We start from the raw sequence: 27,495 nt of genomic DNA, 5'->3' as shown, positions 1-27,495 counted from the left end.
ATTTACAGGATGCTTAAGTTGTCTCACAGCTGTCTGTAACTCCAGTGTCTGTAATCCAAGGTCATTTTCTGGTTTCTGTGTGCAAGAGGCATACACATGGTATATAGACAAATAGGGAGCAATCCTGATATACCTGAAATATAACAAAAGAAAATTTGAAAATATTATTTAAACAAATAGCATTGTATGTGACCCAAATACATATATAATTAGAATAGTAGTCAAACTCAAAGAGTTCTATAATTTTCATAATTTTTGCAATTATGTTTTATGATACTAGGCCTTTTTTTTCTTCTCACAGCTTTTAATTCCTACTTAATAACATTATAACTCTCAGGAAAAAAATAGTGTCTAAGTTTTCCTTTAATATTATTCTTATCAAATAACTTCTTAAGAGATGTTTCTAATGTAATGTACTATAAAATAATTGTTGTTCCATTGTCTAGGATCTAGACAGTCTATACTCTAGATCATTTAATATAGCACAGGTCATTTATGAGCTAATGAATAATGTCAAGTATCAAATTTTATAGATAGTGTATATTTCATGGGTATAATATGTAAAAGTCCTTTATTGACAATTAATAGAATTATATGAATACATCTAAAATTTTCACATGATTATTTTCAGTAAACACTAAAATATTAGTAACTAGATGCTTCAAAGGCTATTTGTGTAGGGTTTGATATCTTCTTTTCAGTAAAACAACTTTATAGGAATCTTTGAAATGAATAATTTCCCTTTTTTTCCACTAAAACTGCTCTTGCCTGGACTATTGCATAAACTGGACACAGAGAACCCACAGAGAGAGGAATACTGAACTTGCCTAAAGGTGAGATGATCTTTTGGGGTTCCTGATTCATGAAAGAGTCTGCGAGACATTCTGCAGGACACAGAAGATAGTGACTGAACTGCCTTTGAAATTTCCTGCTTCGTGGAAATGTCTGCTGGAAACTATGGACCTGTAGGCCGAAGATGGATGCCCCAATGGTACAGAGGAACTTTGGGTGACTGTCAGGCAGCGAGATGTCTCTGTGATTTCTAGAGTTTTGTCAATTGCATACTTCCCATTTACTTAGTTAATATTATATCCTTCTGAAGTCTTTGATGGAGTTGAAGAATAGATAGTTATAGTTTTCCTTAGTTATGATAAAGATAAAATAGATGTAAATACTGTAACTGTAATTCTTACTTGATAACTGTTTTGCTATATGTAATTTTGCTATGTTAAAGTTAAAGCCTTCCTTTTTTGTTTAAACAGAAAAAGGGGAAATGATGGAGGAAGGTTATTGGTTAAAAAATAAAGAAACTGCTTGGCCCTCATAGGTTAATACATAGGTGGGTGGAGTAAACAGAACAGAATGCTGGGAGAAAGAGGAAGTGAGCAGATGCAGGGCAGCTCCTCTCAGAGTCAGATGCAATGCAGCCAGCCGCCAGGTCAGACATGCTGAATCTTTTCCGGTAAGACTGGTGCTACACAGATTATTAGAGATGGGTTGATCAGGATATGAGAATTAGCCAGTAAGGGCTAGAGCTAATGGGTCAAGCAGTGTTTAAAAGAATACAGTTTGTGGGTTGTTATTTTGGGGCATAAGCTAGCCAGGCGGCCCAGAAGCTGGGGTGGCAGGAACGCAGCCTGCAGCTCCCAATACAAAAAATATTTAATGTGCTGTCATTAAGAAATTTCTAACTGTCCTTGTTGGTAGAGAACTTCATGCGAGACTATTGTAAGGAATGTCTATGACATAGGGAGTTTGCTTCTTTGAGAATGTTTATGACATAGTGAGTTTGTGTCTTTAAATGAAGCTATCATGCTGGTTAGAATTGTAATCAAAATTTATTTATATTTAAACATTGGTTTAATAATACAAAGTACAATAAAAGGAAAGTGAATTGTGAAAGACTTGGGAGGTAGCATTGGAAACTAGACAAGCTAAAATATCATGAGAAATTACAAAGAAGCGCAGACACACAACATACCCCAACAACAACTTGCCCATATCAAAAATAGCATTTCTTTATGACAGTGAGAATCTTTGCTCTTCCACAACACTGCCCTAATCCCATCACAAAAGAATACAATAAAAAATAGGACTATGATTGAAGATAAGTACTTTCAACACAAACCTGCACATGATAGCAACAGTCAGAGTTCAAGAAATAAAAAAAGAGAAAGAAACAGAAAAGAATGGGAAGAAAAATGACAGATAAAAAGACTCATGACCCCATTTATAGCTGCAAACTAAAAGGCTTTAAGGATAAAACCAAACCCTTCAAAACACATAGGTGCATTGGACCTTTGTGGCAACATAAAGACAAGGATGAATAAGGTGAGCAAAAATGAGGTGCAAAGTTAAACCATCAAAAACTGGTATCTTTATTTGAGTCATGATGAAGAAAACATAACGAATGAAGAATTTGTACAGCGAGCAAAGTAATTTAAAGTACAAAGGTAACGAGAAAATTTTAATGTGTTTAAAATTATTTTAATTAACAAAAAAGTGAAATGTAAAAACACCTAAACAATCAGGACAGTATGAATTTACAAGGAAACAACTTTTCACCGAAATTCCAATATTTAATCTGAGGTGTTATTACAAATAGAAAATAAATGAGACTGCATAGTTGAATAAAGTGCAGTTCTCATAAAACTTCTCAAATTGCAATGAACATTGTTGACAACTTAATAATTGCTGAAATTACATTTATTTTTTACTTTCTATAAATAAACCTTTGTAGTAATCTTAGTGAGGCTTTGTTATTAGTTTTATTTTATGTGTGATAGAGAATGGGCCCAGATTATTTAGATTATTTTTCCCAACAATATACATGCAAGCAGTGGAAAAGAAAGAATTAATTAAAAAGCTAAGTAGGCCAAGTATCAGCAAAAACAGAATGCAGCAATGTAGTAAGGCATGTTGAGGATGTAGTTCTAGCAACTGACAGAATGCTTACCTAGCATGCAGAAAGATCTAGTTCCCATTCCCAACATTCTGTAAACCTGGCATGATGCTATTTACCTATAATCTCAGAAGTAGAGGAATAGAGGCAGGAAGATTAGAATTTCAAGGTTATCATTGGCTGGATATGAATTAAAGACCAACTTGAAATACATAAGTCCAATATATATATATATATTGGCATTATATTGTTGTAAGAAGGTTGCTAGTTATTTCCCACCTGCTCAGCCACAAAATAATCACTCAGAAACCATATTATTTGCCATACTGTTTGGCCAATAGCTTAAATGTATTTCTGACTATCTCTTACATCTCAATTTAACCAATTTCTAGTAATCTGTGTACAGCCACGTGGCTGTGGCTTACTGGGTAAAGTTCTATCCAGCCTGAGGAGCTACATGGCTTCTCTCCAACTCCACCTTCTTTTTCTCAGCATTCAGTTAAGTTTTTCCCACCTAGCTCTACTCTACCCTATCAGGGCAAGCCATTTTTGTTTATTAACCAATTGTATTCACAGCATACAGATAGGAATCCCACATCAGTATATATTACAATAATGTCTATAATTTTTTAAAATGAGAAAATGTAATATACCAAATGCCACAAATAGTTCAAAATGTGTCTTACAGAGAAAACTCTACTTTAACTTGGAAATAATTTTTAAAAGCTAAAGCAAGTACACCTTATATAGTGAAATTATATTCTGCACAAAGGAATCATCCTGAACAAAAAATTTAAATATGTTTAAAGTTTTGGTAATATATTTCATGATTGAAATCAATAAAGTCTCAAACATAGGGGTATTTAATATGATATAAGGACATACTCAGGGTATAACATTAAGGAATACAAAATCAAGATTGGTATTCATATAAATTAACAGAGACGGGGAGAGAGACCACACCCCAGTGGGCTGGTATCTCAGTGGCTATTGGCTGGAGGAGTGGAAGGACCTCCCACAACACCGCACCACATGGGGTCTTTGTCCTGAAAGCGAAAGAAGTGGACACATGACTCCTTTGCTAACCCAGAAGCAATCTCCAATTGATGATCTCTTGAAAGTGAAAATGAAGTTTTCTCCAAGAGACATTGACTGAAGAAGAACACTCCCATTAAGTGTCAACCACAATCCCAGGAAATGGCCAACACAAAATGAACTCGATGGCAGTTCTGGAGGTCCTTCATCTCATAATGTCATATCAGGACCTTATTTTGTATTTTTATTTTGTATATATTCTCTCTTTTTGTCTTACAAATTCTTCTGGTATTTAGTGTAGCTTCCAGTTTAGTGCTTTTATGGAATTCCTGAGTTCAATAACTAGTGGGTTCCTGTGCCTTTTCTTGGGCTCTTTGCTACCTATTCATTTGTTTTGTTCTATTTCAATGTTCTATCTTTTGTTATAGCTTATTTTATTTCATTAGTATCCCTTAGAAGCCTGATTGCTTTCTAGTGAGAGACAGAAAGGAAATGAATCCTGATAGGAGAGAAGGTGTAGAGGAATTGGGAGGAATAAAGGGAGGGGTAACCATCATCAGGAAATATTATGTGACAAAAATATTTCAATAAAAGAAATAATTATCAAAAGAGAATTAAAGTTGAAAATTTTAAATACCACTCATTTTCTAGAATGATTTATTCAAAGTTATTCTTTCATAAGTGTTAGATTATCTTATCTGAGAGAGATTATTTCATTATTAATAACAACAAGTGTGACAAAGAATTCACTATAAATACCATTTTAGAGGCTTTGTCACAGTTATGATATACCACAAATAGGAAAACTTTTGGCTCAGGGGAGATGAATGGGTAGTATGTTTGACATGCATTCATGAAGACTAGTGTTTGGTCATCAGTAGCCATGTAAAAGCTAGGCACAGGTGTACCTGTCTATAGTCCCAACACTGGGTGTAAAGAGGAAGAAAGAAAGCAGTGACTTATGGATGCCTCAGAGCTTAATTGACAGTCTCCAGCCATTCTTTGGCCATCAAACTAGCATGAACAGATAATGATCCTATCCATAACTACATATTGACACATGAGCAACATGCTTTTATCTACAATATGAAAATCAATGTGTGCCTATAAAAATTTGACAGCATTAGAATTTTTCATGTTCTAATTTCTTAAGCTAAACAAAAGGACATATAGACATTGAAACAAGTGATTGTTCCTAAAAACTGACAATGATAACAGAGAAGAGCCCCTTGGTAAAAAGAGATAGACTTTAAAATACTAAGAATTACCAAGTCAAGAAAATAACAGCAAGAATGGAAATTTAATAGACTATTTTAGATTATATGCAATGATATTCTAAATTCAGACTATTTTAGATTATATGAAATGTTATTCTAAGTTAAAATTTAACATAAGAAAGTTAACAATGTTATAGTCAGAGATACATAATTTAATTTGAAAATAATCCCCAAACAAAATACATATGGAAATGTACAAAGGTGATACAAGGGAAAAGAATAAATATAACATTGTAATGACTGATAAGCTTAGGTATATAGAGAATATATAATTTATAATTGGTTTGTGTTTGATATTATAACATAATTGAATATTTTGCTTCCCATTTCTCCCTTTATATCTTCCTCTATAACCTACTCTTTGTCCTTTTCAAATTTGGGGCCTCTTTATTTCATTAGTTACTCCTTCCTGTACATATGTACACACATTCTTATCCTTAAATATTAGCTGTGTAATTTGTATCATGTAATATGTATGTTGTCAGTGATCATCATTTGGTATTGAATAATCAATTGATGTTATCTTACCTGGGTACTCTTCTAACTCCAACTCTTGAATTCTCACCAAACATTTTATAATCTATACTATTAAAAATTGTGTTGGAAGGGTCCTTGGTCTCTCTGTGCTCCAAAGACCCTGACTAATATTCTTGATTCAATTTTGATTCAGTTACATAAACTCCCCTGTATTTCCCACCCTCATTAATACTTCATTTTCTTGACCAAAGTTATGTATGCCATCTTGGTGGAGTGTCTTATGCTTTCAAGATTTCTGGCATTCATACTTTATATTAAATGATCTTATGGAAGCTTCTTTTATTTTAAAAATGACCACATGCTCCATCAGTCCCAGTCCAGCTGGCCTCGGTGAGCTCCCATTAGATCAGTCCCACTGTCTCAGTGGGTGGAGGCAGCCCTCGCGGTCCTGACTTTCTTGCTCATGTTCTCCACCTTCTGCTCCTCATTTGGACCTTGGAAGCTCATTCCAGTGCTCCAATGTGGGTCTCTGTCTCTATCTCCATCCATCGCCTGATGAAGGTTTTATGGTGATATGCAAAGATATTCATCAGTGTGGCTATAGGATAAGGCCAGTACAGGCACCCTCTCCTCTGCTGCCCACGGAAGTAGTTGGGGAAATCCCCTTGGCCATCTGGTAACCCCTCTAAAGACAAGACTCTAGCCAACCCTAAAAAGACTCCCGTGGTTAGGATAACTTCTTCCCTGATCCCATATCCACCCTTCCTCCATCTCAATTATCCCATTCCCCCAAGCTCTCCCCAATCCTCCCCTTCTGCCTTCTCTCTCCCCATCTCCCCTTCCCCCCAACCCACTTCCACCCCCTCGCTCAGGGACAATGGCACTGAGTTTTAAATCTACTGCATGGACTGCCCTTGTGGGAGACTAGTCTGTTTGGATGCTCACCTTGCTAGACCTAGATATTGGGGAGAGGATCTTGGACTTCCCACAGGGCAGGACACCCTGACTGCTCCTAGGACTGGAGAGGGAGGTGAAGAGAGAGTGGGGCGAGTGGGAGGGAAATGGGAGGAGGTGGAAATTTTTAATAAATAAATAAATAAATTTAAAAAAATTTAAAAAATGATGCTAGAATGCATTATTGACCTATAAACCTATATAGTCATCCTCAAAATGGTATGGAACTCACTTTGTAGACTAGGTTTGCTTCGAACACTCAGATATCCACCTACTTCTGCTTCCCGAGTGCTGGCCTTAAATATGTGCTCCACCACCACGCCGCATACAGTTCCAAGTTCTAAAAGCTTCTGAATTACTCACATAAAGCAAAGGCCTCAAAGGTGTATCATCTAGAATACTATTTTATGGCTCCATATCTTGGTGCCATAATCTATATAATTTCCTTTGTTTCTGTGATAAAACATTTTGAGAAACTCATGGAGGATGGTTAGTTTGACTTACTGTTCTTTAGGTGTACTCTCCATCACAGTGATGAAGGCATAGCAGCAGGATTGTGAGGCTGGCTGTGAAAGAGGCCAAAGAGGATGAGGAAAAGAGGAGAGAGGAAGTGAGCTAACTCACAAAACTCCAAATCCCCTGTGCGTACTGTTTTTCTTTCCTAAATTAGCATATTTTTTTCTAGGTTGCAGCTCATGGTAGAGTGTAGAGAGCCATGTGGAGTCACACCTGATGGCTGTGTATAGAGAGCTGCGTGGAGTCGCACCTGATGGTGCTGGCTCCCGCCCTCCGCGATCCCGAAAGTGAATGCTCTCTGTGATAATCAACTCCTAATATCAACTAGGCCTGACTTATGCTATTATCACGCAATGATTGTCAGCTGCTTGCATATGTGTGGACCTATGAGCAGTGCCCACCTAGCAATCCAGGATTGGTAGCCCATGCCTACTTAAGGGCTGGGAGAGGCTTGTCCTGGGAGAAAGGAGGAGAGAGAGGGAGAGAGTGAGAGTGAGTGAGTGAGTGAGTGAGTGAGTGAGTGAGTGAGTGAGTGAGATAAAGAAAGAAAGAGAAAGAGAGATTTTACAATTGTTAACAAGGTCCTGAATAAAACTGCAGCAGGAAGAGCTCCGGTGTTGTGCGTCATTCCTTGCGGGACGAGGAGGACCGCGACAGTAGAGACCAACTTTTTAAACACATGTGTCAATGAGAACACATCAGAAGCTAATCACAAAAACAATTTTAAATTTTTGTTAATCCCTTATTCTATATAGTGTAGCTTGGTGGGTTTACAGGTGGATACAGTGAAGTATTTTTTAAAAAAGGAATTATCTCATAATTCTGTGTCATGAATATAATGAATTCTGCTAGGGGAGTTGCATTAAATTTATTACAATAGAACATACTTTTAAAAAAGGTTACAAAGATTGGTGAGGTCAATTATGCTATAGTTTTAAATAAGTATGTTTCTTGTTATATGATTGTAGCTCTTAAAGTGTTTTGATTTATTGGATTCATTTTTAACATTATATAGTCTCTAGGACTGAAATAATTATTTGTTCTTTTTATTTATCTGAATAAAATGCATGTATTTATAAAAGATTCATTTGATCTTGTTTAAGTAAATTATGATTTTCCACAAGGTTATCTTTTAAATTGTGTTCTGTGTGCTATTTGCATATTTGTATTAGAATTATTTTTTGAACATGAGTTGTGAATTATTGCTGTTTCATGCATCAAACAATCCTATATGTGTCATTCTGATGATATAAATATAAATTCCTATCATGAAATGCATTCAGAAATGATTCTTACAGATACCTAAAGAGTGAAATTCTATTTGCATTAATAGAAATCCTTTTCTGGCATCAAAGAGCACAAGCATTCTTGTTTGATTTAGCTTTCCGATGATAAAAAGAAAAAGCTTAATAATTGATAGACCTTATCTTTCTAACTGTCAATTTTGACACACATATATTAATAGACTAATAATGTTTGACATGGCTCAATGGTAATACATGCATTTATATCATTAAAATAAAAGAACATCATTTATTATATCTTGAAGTTGAATAGCACATTTAAATTTTCTTATTAGATTATAGAATTCATGAATGTCAATTTTCTATTAAACATTTTCAAAATATAGGAAAAAATGAAAGAAACAAAAGAAGGAAGGAGGGAGGGAGGGAGGAAGAAAAGAAGAAAGGATGGTCAGAAAATTCACTATTTATAGGACAGTTTTAACCCCTGAAAACTTTGAGAGGGATTCACAGGTATCAAGTTATAGTGAAGTATCATGGATGATCTCTACAAGATGCTGTCTACTTCCATTTATTACTACATCTGTCTATTATGTTCCTTTCCATGATAGGGCATGGCTATTCTCTAATCCTTTCTTTTAAATGAACTTCCCTTTAAAAATTTCTTTATCTATATTAAAATTTTCTAGTATTATTAAAATGAAATCTCTTTTATAGTTTTCTAGTTTTCCATCGTTGGTCATATCATTTTTTAAATAGATGTACTTTTGAGAATGCCACACTTAGATACAATGTAATGCAGTCATCTACCCCATTTATTCCCAGCAATTCTTTTCTTATCACCATCATCATAGCATCACAATATCATTTTCCTTTTTTTTTTTTGATAATTATTTTCATCTATTGCTGTCATGTGGACACGAGAGGGGGAACTGGAGCATTGCAGACCTAGATGTGGCCACATCAAGAATGATCATTTTCCATCATCAATTCTCCACTGCCAATAGCTTCACCCCACCTCTGCTAAAATTTTGGCTGAATCATCTTTTGTGGAGACCTATAGCTGCTATGTTAATGAGTGTTATATCTACGTTATGTTCTGCAGCCATCACCATCCAACTTTTGCTGGGTTTATTTCCATACTTACATTAGTAACAATCTTAAGTCTTAAACCATTTCAATTGTCACAAAGCGTCTATCCTATAAGTACTCCAAGAACATCTAGACATCTAGACACACCTGAGGAAACCATTTTTGATATATTAATTGTTTCTCACCATATATTTGCAAGCCATATTTTCATACTCACATACACACATATGTTGAAGGAGTGGCGGACTGAGTTCCCACCCAGCTCCTGCATGGCTAGCTTTACACCCAAAATAACAATATGCAAATTGTATTCTTTTAAATACTGCTTGGCCTATTAGCTCTAGCCTCTTACTGCCTAAATCTCACATCTTGATTAACCCATTTCTATTAATGAGTGTAGCACCATGAGGTGGTGGCTTACCTGGAAGGATCTTAAACTGCATCCATCTTGGAGAGGAGAGCTATATCATCGGCCTCATTGCCTTCTTTCTCCCAGCATTCTGTTTGGTCTATTCCGCCTATCTAAATTCTGCCCTATCAAAAGCCAAGGCAGTTTCTTTATTAACCAATGAAAGTAACACATAGACAGATGACCCTCCTCCATCACACACACACACACACACAAAATACACTAATTTTTATTTGTATTATCTCACCTTGTCACCATGTCAACCCACTTTGTTTCTTTTTCTCCATTGTCATTTGTTCAGTAGACAGGGCTTGGGATCAAAAGTATGGTATTCAAAATTATCAAATAGTTTTATATTTTATTCACTGAAAAAGTACTGTCTAAATATTTAAAAATAATACTACTCAATCCTACATAGTTTTACTAGTTAAATGTTAAACCACTACAGTTTAAATAGGATTGGTTTTATTGCTACCAGGAAATTCTAGACTCAGAATCTTTATACAAAAATCTAAAAAATCTATCCAGTCCTCTCTGGTGACCTCATTATCCTCTCCATATGTGTCTGAGGTGAAGGATGATTTGTCAATCACTGTCCTGAAGGACCCGTTTAGGCTCACCGAGATGATCCCATTTTATCATTCATGTCTTTGATCTTCACAGGGTGCAATAATCAGGCCACTGACTCTTCTGTCATATTTGTCTTTAGGGAAACATGTGTATGCTTTAATTCCTAGTACAGTGAACCCTAAGCTCTTCTTTACTCTCATATGACAGATACAATGTAGATATACCACTATTTAATAACTATTTTATTGAAATATATTTGCTCTTCTGTTTTACTTCTTAAATGTATAAACTAATGAAATGATTTTGCATTTCTCAAGCAGTTACAGAAATTCTGGAAGAGTTAAATATTACTTATTAGAGAAAGTTTTATACTTATATTTTTAAAAAAATGCTTTATTACCAGACAAACAAATATATACATTGAGCAAAAGGAAGATTTGGAATTACCAAATAAGTGAATATATAACTTTAGCCTCAGTTGAGAGTAGCTTCTCATATGAGAAATTCAATAATTACCACAACATACTATTTGAAGCGACAAAATTATAAGGCATGAAAGCCATTTAGTGTGCTACAAATGGTTTCTGCTATTAGATATCTACTCAAAAGAAAAGAAAATGCATATCCACACAATGATATTTACATAAATATTCATGGAGCCATTCATTCTGATGCATTAAATGTAAAAAGTATTGAAGTGCTAATTGCATTGTGCTGCATGTACCCACACAGTGATCAGGAAGTATTGATAATGGTGCTTGTTACTACATATACAGCCTTTGGACACCTCAAAAAAATCATAATGAATGAAGAGTAGAGCTTAAAATGTATAAATACTATGTATTAATTTTAATTTTTATAAAACATTTGTTCATGGGGAATGGGAAAAGATAATATATTCCTATCAGCTTCTGACTTAGAATAACTTCAAGTTATTTTCTGTATTATTTAAACATTCTATTTTATATGATGGTTTTAAGTGTCTGTATGTGTATGAGTGAGTATGTGTGTGTGAGGGGGTACACCATATATGATGATAATCCTATGGTAATGTTATACTATAGGCTACTATAGTACTATAGTTAGTACTATAGCCTACCTAAGAAAATTCTGGTGCTAGACACTGGATATACCCTTTCAATTTCTTTCTCAGGGTGACGAAAGAGACTATTCCAAAAAAATATGCTATTGTAATTGTCCTTGTTTGCTTCCCAGACTTAAAGTTATGACTGTATTACTGACTAAGCCATTTACTTTGCATACAAGACTTCGAAAAATCAAAATGGAACTGACTTAGGAGTCTTTTCTCTGAAGACTAGCTCTCATATTGTCAAAAGGTACTATGCAAGCTGCCAAGCAGAAATACAATACATATTTCTAACCAACTTCAAAGCTAACTAAGTACAACAATAGTGAAAAATATCTTAATGGTGCATGAGTTTCACTTTTATTTGGGATATAAGCAAAAATATTTAAGTAAATTTAAGATCCACTCAGTTGATGTGGATAAGTGCCCAACAGTCTAAATTTAGGTAAATCACTAAGGCTGGATAGGCTGGAGAGCATAGAAGAGATTCTGCTATGGTCATTTTCCTAAACCAAAATATTTTCTAGATATATTTTAAATACTTATTATTTTAGGCATATATAAGTGCAGCTTTCATATTCGTTAAAATAAAATGTTATGTTATTTTCTCCATGGATAGGAACTATTACAGAGATATAAAAGTGATGCAGTTACAGACAAGAAATGACCAATGAGCTACTGGCCAAACAATATTGCAAATAGTATAGTTTCTGTGTGGTTATTTTGGGGCTGAGCAGCTGGGAGCAAACAAGTGATCTTTCTACAAGAACTAAGAAAGTCTGCTTGAAATTTTTTCCTCTTCTTGACATCTTTTAATGATGTTATTGTTGACATTAGCATGTTTTTAGGAATAATGCAGTAAAATTTTTGGAAACCATGAAACAGAATAAATCTTTGAAACTATAAATTATTTTTGTCAGGTATAGTAGTCAGATCAACACATATAAATAATGTAGCAGTGGAGTAAAGTATTAAAAAATATTTAAAAATTTAATTCAAGAACTTTTATTTTATAAAGAATATAGACAACGTCCTAGAGTGGACACACAACTGTAGTAAAAAATAGCATATATATAGAATATTCCAGTGAGACATGTACATGTAAAATTTCATAATAATGTTCATGCACACTTTGTCCACATGACACTGTCCTAAATACCATGAAGCAATGAGATGATTCCAGCTCAGAAAAAAATTGAATATATGCCTAAAGTGATTATTATTTGAATAAATATATTTATATGAATTATGGAGTTTATCATGAGACTTTAAGTTTATTTGTGTACATGAATGTGTGTATGTTTGTGTGAGAGTTTGTTGTGTATGTATTTGAGTGTGTGTATATTGTGTGTGTATATAATATATGTGTATATATATATATATATATATATATATATATATATATATATTGTGTGTATTATGTATATTGCATATTATGGTCTTTCATTTCTTGTACCTGGTATCATTTTAGTCTATAAGTTACTAAATTTTGTGACTAATCAATATAAAAAGATTTCATAAATCATTCCCCTCCCTCTCTCCCCTCACCCTCCACCCTCCCCTCCCTCCTTAAGAGAGGGCAGGGAATCCTGCCCTGTGGGAAGTCCAAGGCCCTTCCCCCTATATCCAGGCATAGGAAGTTTTGCATCCAAATAGACTAGGGTTCCAAAAAGCCAGCGCATGCAGTAGAGACAAGTCCCAGTGTCTTTATCTGTCAGCTCCCATTGTCAGCCACATTCAGAGAGTCCGGTTGGTCACATGTTCATTCAGTCCTGGTTCAGCAGGATTTGGTGAGCTCCCATTAGAACAGGCACACAGCCTCAATGGGTGGACCAACCCCTTGTAGGCCAGACATCCTTGCTCATCTTCTCATTCTTCTTGCTCTTCAAATGGACCTTGGGAGCTCAGTCCGTTGCTCTGATGACAGCCTCTGTCTCTATCTCCATCCATAGCCGGACTAAGATTATATAGTGATATTTGAGATAAAAATCAGTGTGATAGTGGTGCAAGGCCAGTTCAGGAACCCACTCCTCTGCTGCCTAAGGACCTAGCTGGGGACATCCCCATGGAAAGCTGGGATTCCCTCTAGAGCCAATCTCTTGCAAACTCTAAAATTTTTCCCTTAATGTAGATATCTTCTTCCCTGCTCCTATATCCACCTTACCTCCATCTCCACCCTCCCTCTCCCTCAAGCTCGCGCCAGTCTTTTCTTTCTCCCTTCTCTCTCTCTCTCTCTCTCTCTCTCTCTCTCTCTCTCTCTCTCTCTCTCTTTCCCTTTCCCCCACTCCCAACCCTACCCCTACTCCCACCCCCATGTTCCCAACTTTTGCCTGGCAATCTTGTTTGCTTCCAATTTCCAGGAAGATCCATATATGTTTTTCTTTGGGTTCACCTTGTTATTTGGCTTGCGAACTATAGGCTTAATGTCCTTTGTTTATGGCTAGAGTCCACTAATGAATGAGTACATACCATATTCATCTTTTTGGATCTGGGTTATCTCACTTAGGATAATGTTTTCTATTTCCATCCATTTGCATATAAAATTCAAGATGTCATTGTTTTTTTACCACTGAGTAGTAATATTCCACTCTTTCTTAAAAAAAAAATTTAAAAAAAATAAATAAATAAAAAAAACAGGATAGCCAAAACGATCTTATACAATAAAGGAACTTCTGGAGGCATTACCATCCCTGACTTCAATCTCTATTACAGAGCTACAGTAATGAAAACAGCCTGGTATTGGCATAAAAACAGAGAAATCGACCAATGGAATCGAATAGAAGACCCGGATATTAACCCACAAACCTATGAACACCTGATTTTTGACAAAGGAGCTAAAAGTATACAATGGAAGAAAGAAAGCATCTTCAACAAATGGTGCTGGCAGAACTGGATGTCAACCTGTAGAAGAATGAAAATAGATCCATATCTATCACTATGCACAAAACTCAAGTCCAAATGGATTACAGACCTCAATATCAATCTGAACACACTGAACCTGATAGAAGAGAAAGTGGAAAGTAGTCTACAACATATGGGCACAGGAGACCACTTCCTATGTATAACTCCACACTTTCTTTATCCATTCTTCCATTGAGGGACATCTAGGTTGTTTTGAAGTTTTGACTATTACAAATAATGCTGCTATGAATATAGTTGAACAAATGCTTTTGTAGTATGATTGGGCATCTCTTGTGTATATTCCCAAGAGTGGTATTGCTGGATACTGAGGTAGATTGATTCCCAATTTCCTGCTAAACTGCCACACTGATTTGCAAAGTCATTGCACAAGTTTGCGTTTCCACCAGCAATGGATGAGTGTTTCTGTTAATCCACATCCTCTCCAGCATAGGCTATTATTGGTGTTTTTGATTTTAGCCATTCTGACAGGTGTAAGATAGTATCTCAAAGCTGTTTTGATTTGCATTTCCCTGATTGCTAAGGAGATTGAGCATGACCTTAAGTGTCTTTTGGCCATTAAACTTCTTCTGTTGAGAAATCTCTTTTCAGTTCTGAGCCCCATTTTTTAATTGGGTTAATTCCCCTGGCTACTGCCTTACTCTTCTGGACATAAACAATTTTTTAATTGGTTGATTTATTCTTTTGTTGTCAAGTTTCTTCTATTCCTTTTGAGATTTTAACTATATTTTGGAGATTGGTCCTCTGATGTGGGGATGGTAAAGATCATTTCCTCATCTGAAGGCTGCCGTTTTTTCTTGTTGACCATGTCCTTTGCTTTACAGAAGCTTCTTAGTTTTAGGAGGTTCCATTTCTTAACTGCTGCTCTCAGTGTCTGTGCTACTGGATGATATTTAAAAAATGGTGCCCTGTGCCAATGCATTCACATGTACTTGCCACTTTCTCTTCTATCAGGTTCAGTATGGTTAGTTTCATGTTGAGGTATTTGATCCATTTGGACTTGAGTGTTATATATGGCAATAAATATGGATCTATTTTTATTCTTCTACATGTTATCTCAAAGGGGTGAAAGACAATTAAGGAAAAGCTCAATATCCTTAGTCATCAGAAAATTCCAAATAAAAATAAATCTGAGATTCCATCTTATACCTGTCAGAATGACTAAGATCAAAAACACTGATGACAGCTTATATCTAGAGAGGATATGGGGTAAGGAGAATGCTCCTCTTTTGCTGGTGGGAATGCAAACTTGTACAGCTTCTCTGGAAATCAGTATGGCAATTCCTCAGAAAGTTAAAGAACAATATATCTGGAGACCCAGCAATACAGCTTTTGGATAAATATCCATAAATGCACAGTACCTGTGCACAACTATGTTCATAGCAGCATTATTTGTAATATCCAGGATGTAGAAACCTAGATGTCCCTCAACTGAAGAACAGATAAAGAAAATGTGGTACTTTTTCACAATGGAGTACTATGCAGTGGTAAAAATAATGACACCTTGAAATTTACAGTCATATGGATGAATCTCGAAAAAGCTATATTGAATGAGCTAACCCAGAACTGGAAAGACAAATATAATATATATTCACACATAAGTGGCTTTTAGACATAAAGCAAAGTAAAAGCAGCCTACAGACCATAACCTCATTAAAGCTAGACAGCAAAGAGGACCCTAATACAGACTTACATGGATCTACAAATGACGGTGAAAAAGACAAGATATCCTAAGTAAATTTGGAGTGTGGGGGTCAAGGGAGAGAGTAGAATGGAGAAGGGGATGAAAGGGGAGCAAGATGAGAAAAATGTAGAGCTAAATACATATATCAATAAAATATAATATCAGATTGAATATATTTTCTTATGGAAGGGAAAATTCAAAAACTAATAGCATGTGAGATCAAAAATGTTTCATTATCAAAAATCTGAGCAAAAAACATATTTTGATATATTAGTTTACTATATTCAGTTCAAGTTTATGAATACAATCTTTATTCAAATACTTTCTTTGCTGCTTATTTAAGTTTTTAAATTGTAATAAAGAAGTCATATGTATATTTCAGGTTTCTGGAGAAGAATGGATACTATTCTAATTGATCATATACTCTTCAGAGATACTTCAGCATAAGCATATTATCTTCAATTTTATGACATTACAGTGGAGGAAGAAATAAGAATATATACAATACTCGCAAATATTTGATAGATGCTTGAAAACATGTAATCCCATAAGGAACAAAGACATAACTATTGAAAATATTTGTTTATAATCTCATAAGAACAAAAGTAATAACTTTTGAAAACATTCATTTCTAACTGATTTCAAAAAGTTCTGCTATGGGACATATAGTATATAAAATAAAACATAGAAAAAGTGGTTATTTTCTAAATGTAAACAATAAAGAGTGTGAGAATATTTTAATGATTTAATTGAACAGATGGAACAATTCAAGTTGAGGCTTCTTTAAATATTGATCCACTTTTAGAGGAGCAATGATAAGTAATGAGATTTGACTTCAAGTTAATATTGAATTTTGTTCTTTAATATTTGTAAGAATTTCCAAAATTAGGACACATGTAACACACTTTGTTATGGGTAATTTTCTCCATATAAAATTTATTTAGAGGCCTTAATACCTTTAACTTTGAACAGCAATCATATTCAGACACAGAGTTTTTAAAGATGCAATGAAGGTGAAAGAAAGGGTCATTGGTATATAGAAATTTTGATTATTGACCTTATACAGATAGAATATAAACCAGAAGAACACCAATTTAAGATCTATTGTTAACATATATGTCATATTTGTAAAATAAAACTATCTGACATCTCTTCAACCAACAGTCTCTGGAGGTAAATTATGAAATAGCAAGCTGCTAGATTCGGTTCAGTGAAAATTCTAGTTTATTTATAATTTATTTTGGTCTTAGTGTGATGTGCCACCTATAAGTTCATGTGTTGAATGTGATCACATTTGGTCATGATACTTTAATATGTGGTGCCTAGAAGGAGAATTTGAGTTTCTGATGCATTCTCCTTGAATGGTATGATTAGTGTCTGATCCCTTCATATCTCTACTTCTAATCTGTATGGTCTGATTACCTCCACAATAGGATGAACTGAAACTAAGAATAAAGTACTGTTTTTCTTCTTTTTTTTGTTCTTTTTTTTAATTTTTTTTATTTTTTTATTGAAAAAAAAATTTCTGCCTCCTCCCCGCCTCCCATTTCCCTCCCCCTCCTCCCGCCCCTCTCCCCCTCCCGCCACTCCTCTTCTCCTCCCTCTCCAGCCCCAAGAGCAGTCAGGGTTCCCTGCCCTGTGGAAAGACCAAGGTCCTCCCCACTCCATCCAGGTCTAGAAAGGTGAACATCCAAACTGTCTAGGCTCCCACAAAGCCAGAACATGAAGTAGGATCAAAACCCCGTGCCATTGTCCTTGGCCTCTCGTCAGCTCTCATTGTCCACCATGTTCAGAGAGTCCGGTTTTATCCCATGTTGCTTGTTTTTCTTCTTAAATGTGTTACAATTCATTCTATTAGAATGACCAGAAATTTAACATATCTAATTAGAGTGGCATAAAATTACATTTGGAACATAAAAGAAATATCGATAAATAATTTTCTATAAACTGTAAAACCTGACAGCTGAAAGCATAAGGGAAAATTATGGCCATGACTAAATATAAGAACATTTATAAACTTCATATTATAGAATGTGAATCAACCTAAGATAGTTCTAGCCAAGGAGTTATATAACAAGCGGTTCAAACACAGAAGGTTTGTTATGATTAGGACTAATAAAAACTATTTGTGGATATATATATATATATATATATATATATATATATATATATATATATATCTTTGATAGAAAAATTCACAGTCCTGAGAATTTTCACCTGGAAATGTCATCCACATGTATATTAAGGGTTGTAGGAGGCCGCTTGTTTGTTCCCAGGTGCTCAAGCCCAAAATAATCACACAGAAACCATATTATGTGCAACACTGGTTGGCCAATAGCTTAAGTGTGTTTCTGGCCAACTTATATCCAAATTTAATTCATCTCCATTAATCTGTGTATTACCATGAGGCTGTGGTTTAGCAAGTAAAGTTCAGGCATCTGTCTCTAGCAGGAATACATGGCTCTCTCTCACTCTGCCTCCTTTCTGACAACATTCAGTTTAGTTTTCTGCACCTAGAAAAGGACAAGAAATATTTTGAGACATGTTCACAATCCCTACCAATTTGGGGCATGCAAATAAAACAATTTTGAGATTTCTATCTCACCCCAATCAATATGAAAAGATCAACAAAACAACAGAAACCAAATTCTGATAAGGGTATATGGAAAAGTGAACCCTCATTTACTATACTTGGAATTAAGTTCTATACCAGATACACTGGAAATAATGAAAAATAATCACAGAGCTAAAAGTAAAGTTCCCATATTACCCAAATATATCCCTCCATGACTTATGCACAAAGGACTTGGAAACCTAAATCACAGATAATTGTTCAGTAATGTTTATTGCTGATGTATTTGCAATAGCTAGGTTTTGGAAGATAACTAAATGTCCTTCAACTTGTGAATGGACGATAAAAATGTGGGGCATGTATGTTACAAAAAACTATTCAAACATAAATAAAAGTAAGTTCATGAACCTTATATGTAACTGTACAAAATTAGAATACATAATATTGAGTGATTTAACCCATAATCAGAAAGACTAATGTTGCATGTTCTTGCTTACATATCTTGAGAGTTTATTATTTAGCCTGGCATATCTCTGGGATTCTAAAGAGTAGAAAGGAAGCATTAGAGGAATATGTGTACATAAGAGGAATTTGTGTACAGAAGAGGGGGAAATAGCTGTTTATAAGCTACTTTAAGAGAATTATGTGTATCTATAATTAGTTTTAAGGAGTAGATAAAATTAGAAGATTGACAAGCCAAATAACAGATTTTTTTTCTGTACAGCAGAGTAATATTACATTGTCTATGTGCATTTTTTTGTGATGTGTCCATTAGTTGATGGACATTGATGCAGCTTCCATTTCCTTTCCATTGTAAAAAAAAGTGTTTACCAATTCTATTTATGGAAGAAATTCAAGTAAAAGTCACTTTGCTATATAGCACAATCAAAATGACTGTCATCAAGAATTCCACCAACAAAGTCTGGTAAGGATGAGGAGAAAGAGGCACTTCACCATTGCTTGTGGAAAAGATGACTAGTGCCACCATTATGAATCTTTAAGAAATTTTCTTTTTTATTTTATCTTATTTTATTTGGTTTTTCAAGACAGGGTTTCTCTGTAGCTTTGGAGCCTGTCCTGGAACTAGCTCTTGTAGACTAGGGTGGCCTTGAATTCACAGAGATCTGCCTGTCTCTGCCTCCCAAGTGCTGGGGTTAAAGGCAGGCAGCCACCGCCATTGGTTGTGGTAGTGCATGTCGGTAGGATTTAGTAAAGGAGGCAGAGGCAGAAGATTCACAAGTTTCTGTTTTTAAGTTTTCATTTTATTTATTAGTCAGCTGTACCACTGCCGGGCATATACACAATGTGCTCCACATGCTACCACATAAGATCAGTTTTGATGAGTGTTCTCATTTGGCATAGACAACTCCCAATAGTGGGCCACAAACATCATCTTCAAGGTCATTACCACCTTTGACAAATGGTACATTTGTTAGTGTTCCTGAAACAAACGAGTTTTTAAGATAACAAGTTATACCATCAGATTGATGAAATATTTTAAATTTGAATAAGAAAATGTTTTGAATGTGCTTTTTGCTGAACACAATTTTTGCAGTTAAAAGTAAAAGTAAAATAAATGTGAAGCAGTAAATTATGATAAATATAAAAACTGAGAAATGTTAAAATATGTATAACATAACCACAGTTATTAAGACTATATCCCAGTACCAAAAAGAAAATTACAACAATAAAATTACTACAACTACCTTTTAAGGAATTCAATAAATAAATTAATAATTTGTGAGAGAAGAGTTGATATGGATATTTTTGGTCAATAATAGTTTTTAGTCTTCTACTACAAATAATGTCTGTCAATTCATTTTTTATGATTCTAAAGTTTTCAATAGTTTGGTCTTCCTTTATGCCCATAATTTCTGTCAACAGAAATAATGCCGGTAAAAGAAGAGTAATGGTTTTAATATCAATGTTCCAATATAATATTGACATAATTAGTGGCTGAGATCCTAAAAATATTTATATGCCCTGATTTTTACTTGTTGGTGAACATAATTTTTGAAGGGTTCAATATAATACTTAATTATCATCAACCAATCTATCTTTGCCTATCATCTATCTATCTATCTATCTATCTATCTATCTATCTATCTATCTATCTATCATCTATCTATCTCTCATCTATAATTTATCTACCTACCTACCTAACTACCTTTCTATCATATGTCTAGTTTCATCCATCAAGCTATTTTCTCTTTTCTGTCCATCTTACCTCCTTCTTCTATTCCATCCCATACTTCATTTCTATTTTACCTTTTGATTTTTCTTAATAGACATATTTTTTTGAGTTATCATTTCTTTTTGCTTCTATTTACTTGAGGCAGCTCCTAATATAACTTTATTTCAATGGAATAATATAAAATACTAGCTAAATCAAACATACCCCGTTTTCTCTCCTCGTCTGTGCCTTGTACTTTTATTACTTCTTTTCTTTTTTTTCTCATTTTTTTATTCTTTTTAATTAAAATTTCCAACTGCTCCCCGTTTCCCATTTCCCTCCCCCTCCTCCCACATATTGCCCCCTCCCCCCAGTCCATTCCCCCTCCCTCTCGATACTGAAGAGCAGTCCAAATTCCCTGCCCTACAGGAAGACCAAGGTCCTCCCACTTCTATCTAGGTCCAGGAAGGTGAGCATCCAAACAGGCTAAGCTCCCACAAAGCCAACCTAGTGCCATTGTCCTTGGCTTCTCATCAGCCTTCATTGTCTGCCATGTTCAGAGAGTCCAGTTTCAACCCATGCTTATCCAGTCCCAGACCAGCTGGCCTTGGAGAGCTCCCAATAGATCAGTTCCACTGTCACAGTGGGTGGGTGCACGCCTCGTGGTCCTGATTTCCTTGCTCATGTTCTCCCTCCTTCTGCTCCTCATTTGGACCTTAAGAGCTCAGACCGTTGCTCCAAATTGGGTCTCTGTCTCTCTCTCGATCCATCGCCAGATGAAAGTTCCCGTGCCATTCTCCTTGGCCTCTCGTCAGCTCTCATTGTCCGCCACATTCAGAGAATCCGGTTTTATCCCATGTTTTTTCAGTAGCAGTCCAGCTGGCCTTGGTGAGCTCCCAATAGATCGGCCCCACTGTCTCAGTGGTTGGGTGCACCCCTCATGGTCCTGACTTCCTTGTTCATGTTCTCTCTCCTTCTGCTCCTCATTATAACCTTGGGAGCTCAGTCCGGTGCTCCAGTGTGGGTCTCTGTCTCTATCTCCATCCATCGCTAGATGAAGGTTCTATGGCGATATGCAAGATATTCATCAGTATGATTATAGGATAGGTTCATTTCAGGTTCCCTATCCTCAGGTGCCCCAATGAACTAACTGGGGACATTGCCCTGGGCATCTGGTAGCCATTCCAAGTTCAAGTCTCTTGCCAACCCTTAGGTGGCTCCCTTAACTAAGGTATGAGTTTCCCTGCTCCCCTATCCAACCTTCCTTTATCCCCAATCACCCCGATTCCCCCAGTTCCCCTCATCCTCTCCTTCACACTTTTCTCTAAGACCATAAGGTAGGTCTTTATAAAAAAAGCAATTGATAAATACTATGTCTAACAATGTAGTGACAGTACTTTTAGTTAGTACAGTTAAAAATAAAACAAACAAAAACAACCAAAGTAATTAGTAGATTTATTTAAACCTCCACTATATTAAATTGCAGCAATTAAATTTCAGTTACTAATAATGTTTCTTGCTAATCTGTTTCACATAAGAATTGTGAAGATTTTTCAACCCAGGAATAAAACATAAAATGGTGTTAAGGTATATGTGCTAATCCCTGAGTCTCCTTAACAGTACTTTATGAATCCAATGTCTGAAACTCAGACAATAACAATTTTCTTGTTACTTTTTTTATTTATTTAGAATGGAAAACACATATCCTCAGTAACATTTTCCTTTCTGGTCATCCAAGAACTTTTTTTCTCTTCAATGATAAACAGTTCCATTAATGACTCATCAGCTTTGAAGTGAGAACTTATTTACACATTAGTTATTACTTGTTAAAGAATTATTCATTTAAATTTTATCATAGAATGAATGATTATTATTTTGAGATTAATAGTTAAAGGGACTAGAGGAGTGACTGAGATGTTAAGAGCACACACTGTTCTGGCAGAGGAACTGAACTCAACATCAGTAAGAGCATGGGTGCTCAATGTTATCTGTGCTCCAGTTCCAATGTTTCTGAACCCATCTTCTGTCCTTTATAATGATCTACATGTATATTGTCTACATAATTCATGCAGGTTAATGTGCATATATATAGTACTGAGTTAATAAATGAAGATTTAAAGATCTTTGTATCATTTAAATAGTACATAGTCCAGTTAACTCTAAATTTTAAACACCTCTCCAGCTTGTTGAACTAATATGTACTAGTCATGGTTATGATTCAGTTGTATGTCCTGTAATTTATATATACTGAAAATCAGGCTAGAGTAGTGATATGTCAGAATATCACTGTATATGGAGACAGAGAGCTTCCAGAAGTGATGGAACTTATGAGTACTGTCTCAGAAAGATATATGTCACAACTGCTCTAACTCAGAAAAAAAAACAACTATGAAATAGTAATATGCCCTTGTATAACCCACAAAAGGAGCACAATAAGAAAGCAAATGAGGAAGAAATTTGACATGGAATATTTAGTTTTCTAAATTATAAGAGAATTAATTATTGTCAAGGTGACCCATTTTGGGGGAGCTTAGTATGAATGATATTCAGCTCAAGAAAACTAATTAAACAATTTATAGAACAATAGATAATGCTCTAGTAATTAAAACCACTACAGCTAATATTTTAGTAATAAAATACCATATTGTTCATATTCAATCAACTGTAGCAACTGCTTTTTAATATATCATTATATAACAAGCATTTTTTTAAAATTTTCTACATTACATAAATGTACCTGTCCCTTTAGAAATTTATTGATAAGTAGAATTATTTCATGTTAAGGAAATAAAGTAGCTTCAAAGCTGATATAATATCTAGAATATATGAAGAACTAAAAATAAATAAACATTGAGAAAACAAATAATCAAATTAAAATGATGCAAGAGAGTTAAAAGAGGTTTCTTAAAAGAAAATATAAGGGGTTGAGAAAATAATATAAAAATAATCTACATTTTTAGCATCATGTAATTGTAAAGGAAAACTACTTTGAGATGTTGTCATATGGCTGAGAAAAATGAAAATATGACAAATGCTAGCATGCATGTGGGAAAAGTGAATGACTTTTTCACTGATGTTGGAAGTGCAAAAATTATAGAAATCAGTGTGGAGTTTACTCAAAAATCTACAATTAAATCTACTGTGAAATCTTGCTATAACTCTATTAGTTATATACATGAAGGAAATATATATTCCACACTACAGATATTTTCTCTTCTATGAACACTGCTGTTCTATTAACACTAGAAAGAAATGGAAACAACTTAGATATCCATGAACTGATTAATGGACAATAAAAATGCTATGTATTTATAGAATATAATATTACTCAGTCTGAAGCATTTATCTTTTTTTTTTTACCAATAAAAACACAAGGGCGGGAGGAGGGGGAGGGAAATGGGAGGCAAAGAGGAAGTGGGAAAATTTTTTTTTTCAAAAAAAAAAAACAAAAAAAACCAAGAGTCAGATATCAGGTAAGAAACTGATTCATCAGAGAAATGGCAGTAGAAGAAACAAGTGATCTCTCTCTCTCTCTCTCTCTCTCTCTCTCTCTCTTTCTTCTCCCTTGACTCAAAATGCCGAGAATCTTTCTAAAATCCTCCCTAGTATTTCCTATGTCATTCTGTATGTTCTCGGTCCTCCAAAACTAGAACTAGCTCCATCCTCTGATTCAAAATAAATGTATTGGCAGTCTCTGAAATATTAGAGTAAGATCAAAACATCCCACAACAATACCAATTAAAGAGAATAAAATGTTGACTCACAGGCAAGTGCAAGGAGTTTGAAACAATCAATCTGAATGTCATATCTAACCATGAAATACAAACATCATTACATGTTTCCTTTCCTCTGTGGATACTAATGTTGAAACTTTAGATATATGTGGTTAACTTAGAAAAATTATAGAAGTAAAGGATCAAGAACAGGAGCACAAAATGGATATGGTATAGAACACACTGATATAAAGTGTTCATGTAAGAGATATACAAGGATGGTAGAGTAGAAGCCAGGCTAGAGGAGAAATTATGGGAAGTGATAAACATCATTATATCCTTCAAAAAGGCATAGAGATAGATGCTACTGTAGAAGCTTTCTCTCTCTCTCTCTCTCTCTCTCTCTCTCTCTCTCTCACACACACACACACACAAATGCAAACAAAAAAGAGTTGAAATAGAGGTATCCTTTAAGAGGGTGGCAATGTCCCACTAGGTATCAGAGGTCAAGAAATAAGAAACCAATGGCTAAAAATCATTAACATATTTCAGAGTTATTAGCTAGTAAAATCTCTTTAAAATACAAATATTACAAACTATTGCAATTGTAGTTGGTTATCCTCCATAATTTGGATTGAGAAATATTTGGATTGTAGAACATGAAGAAATTATGCTGGTACTAACACGATTTTCTCATTCATTATCATAAATTTTTTAGTGCTAAAAGGTGCTATGAACTCTTTCAGAATATAAAATAATGACGATTGAAGTTACAAAATAACACACTCAGAACTGCATAAAATAAGGGGTTATTAATTTAGGGGTAGACGCACAGATCACAGTTCTAGATCACAGAAGGAACTGAATCCAGCAGCCTGAATTGAGAGAGAGTGAGCAAGTGCTTTACCTCAGCAATTATATTACAAGAGACCATGTCCAAGTGGGCTGGTATCTTAAAACCCATTGATTGAAGGAGCTCCCACCGCACCTCCCACTTTTGTTTAAATAAGAGAGTTCTAAACCCAATACAAAACTATAATATACTATGATAAATATTTTAATAAACATTCTATCTTAAGGAGTCTAAGTTTTGTATTGAAAATGGCTTGACTAGATCATAAGAGGAAGGTAACTACAACTATCTCATCTTCAATCCCATCGAAAACCTGAGAAGGTAAATAATATTATTTGAGTAGGCAGGAAGTACAATCAAGCAGCTTCCAAAATGTGAAGTAGATAAAAAATACAACTGGTTGCCTGAGAAGTCAGTGAAAAAAAAAAAAACACTACAATTGGAGTGATTTGGTGTTCAACACCCGGGAATATATCAGTGCTGCCAGAAGTAATCATGTCTCATGTCAATAGAAACCTGTGTTACTAAATGCCATGTTTTACCAGTCTTTGAAGTGGTTGAAGATTACCTATCTATGCTAAATACAATATGCATGTATCTAAAGAAATTAATTAGTCTGACTATAAATATAACAAACATTAATGACTACTGACCTACAATACTAAATACTTATACAACTTAAAGATTAAGACTTCCTATCAGAATATTAAACAATCTTAAAACAACTGTACAGTAAAGAAGGACAATGACCTTATAATGTAAACAATGTATAAGTATCTTGTTCAGAGGTAGAAATGTATAATGCAATATGATAAATAATTCTAAAATTGTTTCAGTATACAAAAAGTCCAAAACAGAGGTAGAAATATGCATGCATACAATCTGACAAAATAATTTGCATAGGTATATAAATATCATAGACAGAAATAGGAGCATATTCATTATAGAAAATGTAATTGAACTTGAATGAATATATAAAATCTATGCCAATGTAAATTATCTATAAATAATAGCTGACAAGTATTCCCTCAACTACTCACTATTCTTATTATTCATGTAAGTTCATACAAATCTACGTATTATCCCATTCAGTTTTTCCTCTTTGTTATAAGATTTCTGGGTCTACATAATTTCTATTCCAACCCCAAACCTATATGAGTAACAATCAACCCCTAAATGGTGTCCTTAACCCTGAAGACAAACTTTGTTGGAAGAGGGACATCACCTTTTAGAATTGCTTCCTGACATCATGGAGGCAAAGTTCTTGGATGTCATGGGAATCTGTAAAGGTAAAAAATGGTTAAGTTTCAAGATTTCTGTTTTGTATAATTGCAAATGGTCCTTTGAGCAGTTGATAGGGTTTTTCTGAACTTCTAATTTGGAGGTCTGGCCAGACCATGAAATTACAGTGTTCTTTGTGAATACTCTCTATTCAATGATGTAAAACAGTTCGATGTTTGATAAGCATCATTAGTATTTTGCTTGTGTATCTATCTCCTTCTAAGTATCTGTTATTCTGGAGTTAAAAAAAAATATTGAATTTCCACCTTGGATTTTTTTATATGTTTGCTTATCTGTCTAATTTTCTAGAAGACTAGTGTGTCTAAGAAACAGAATGTTTTAGAGTTTTTAATAGATGTGTTGTACCATGCTCTACTCTTTGTGTAGTGAAGGGCATCACCTTGTAATCTAATTAAAAGTTTCTACAGCAAAGTATGTAAATTTACACCCTGGTTATAAATAAAAATTCTAAGTATTCTCATCTTATTTGATGCCAAATTTATCATTTAATGAGTTCAGGTCAGAACAACCTTCAAAAGAAAATCAATGATTAAAAGCTTTACACTGTCAAGAGGGTTTTAGAGTGCAATAACATAAAACTATTGAATATTTATTATAAACATATATTTGGGATTTAAATACAAATATTTCACTTGCTATTATGATTATTAACAAAATATATATTTGAGCAACATTGATCATTTTCATTCAATAGCTAAAATTGGGATGAAAATAAA

The sequence above is a fragment of the Chionomys nivalis genome, chromosome 3, assembly GCF_950005125.1.
Source record: "Chionomys nivalis chromosome 3, mChiNiv1.1, whole genome shotgun sequence".
Taxonomy (NCBI): Eukaryota; Metazoa; Chordata; class Mammalia; order Rodentia; family Cricetidae; genus Chionomys; species Chionomys nivalis.
The sequence above is the reverse complement of the archived record's forward strand: the minus strand, read 5'-3'. Positions refer to the sequence as shown.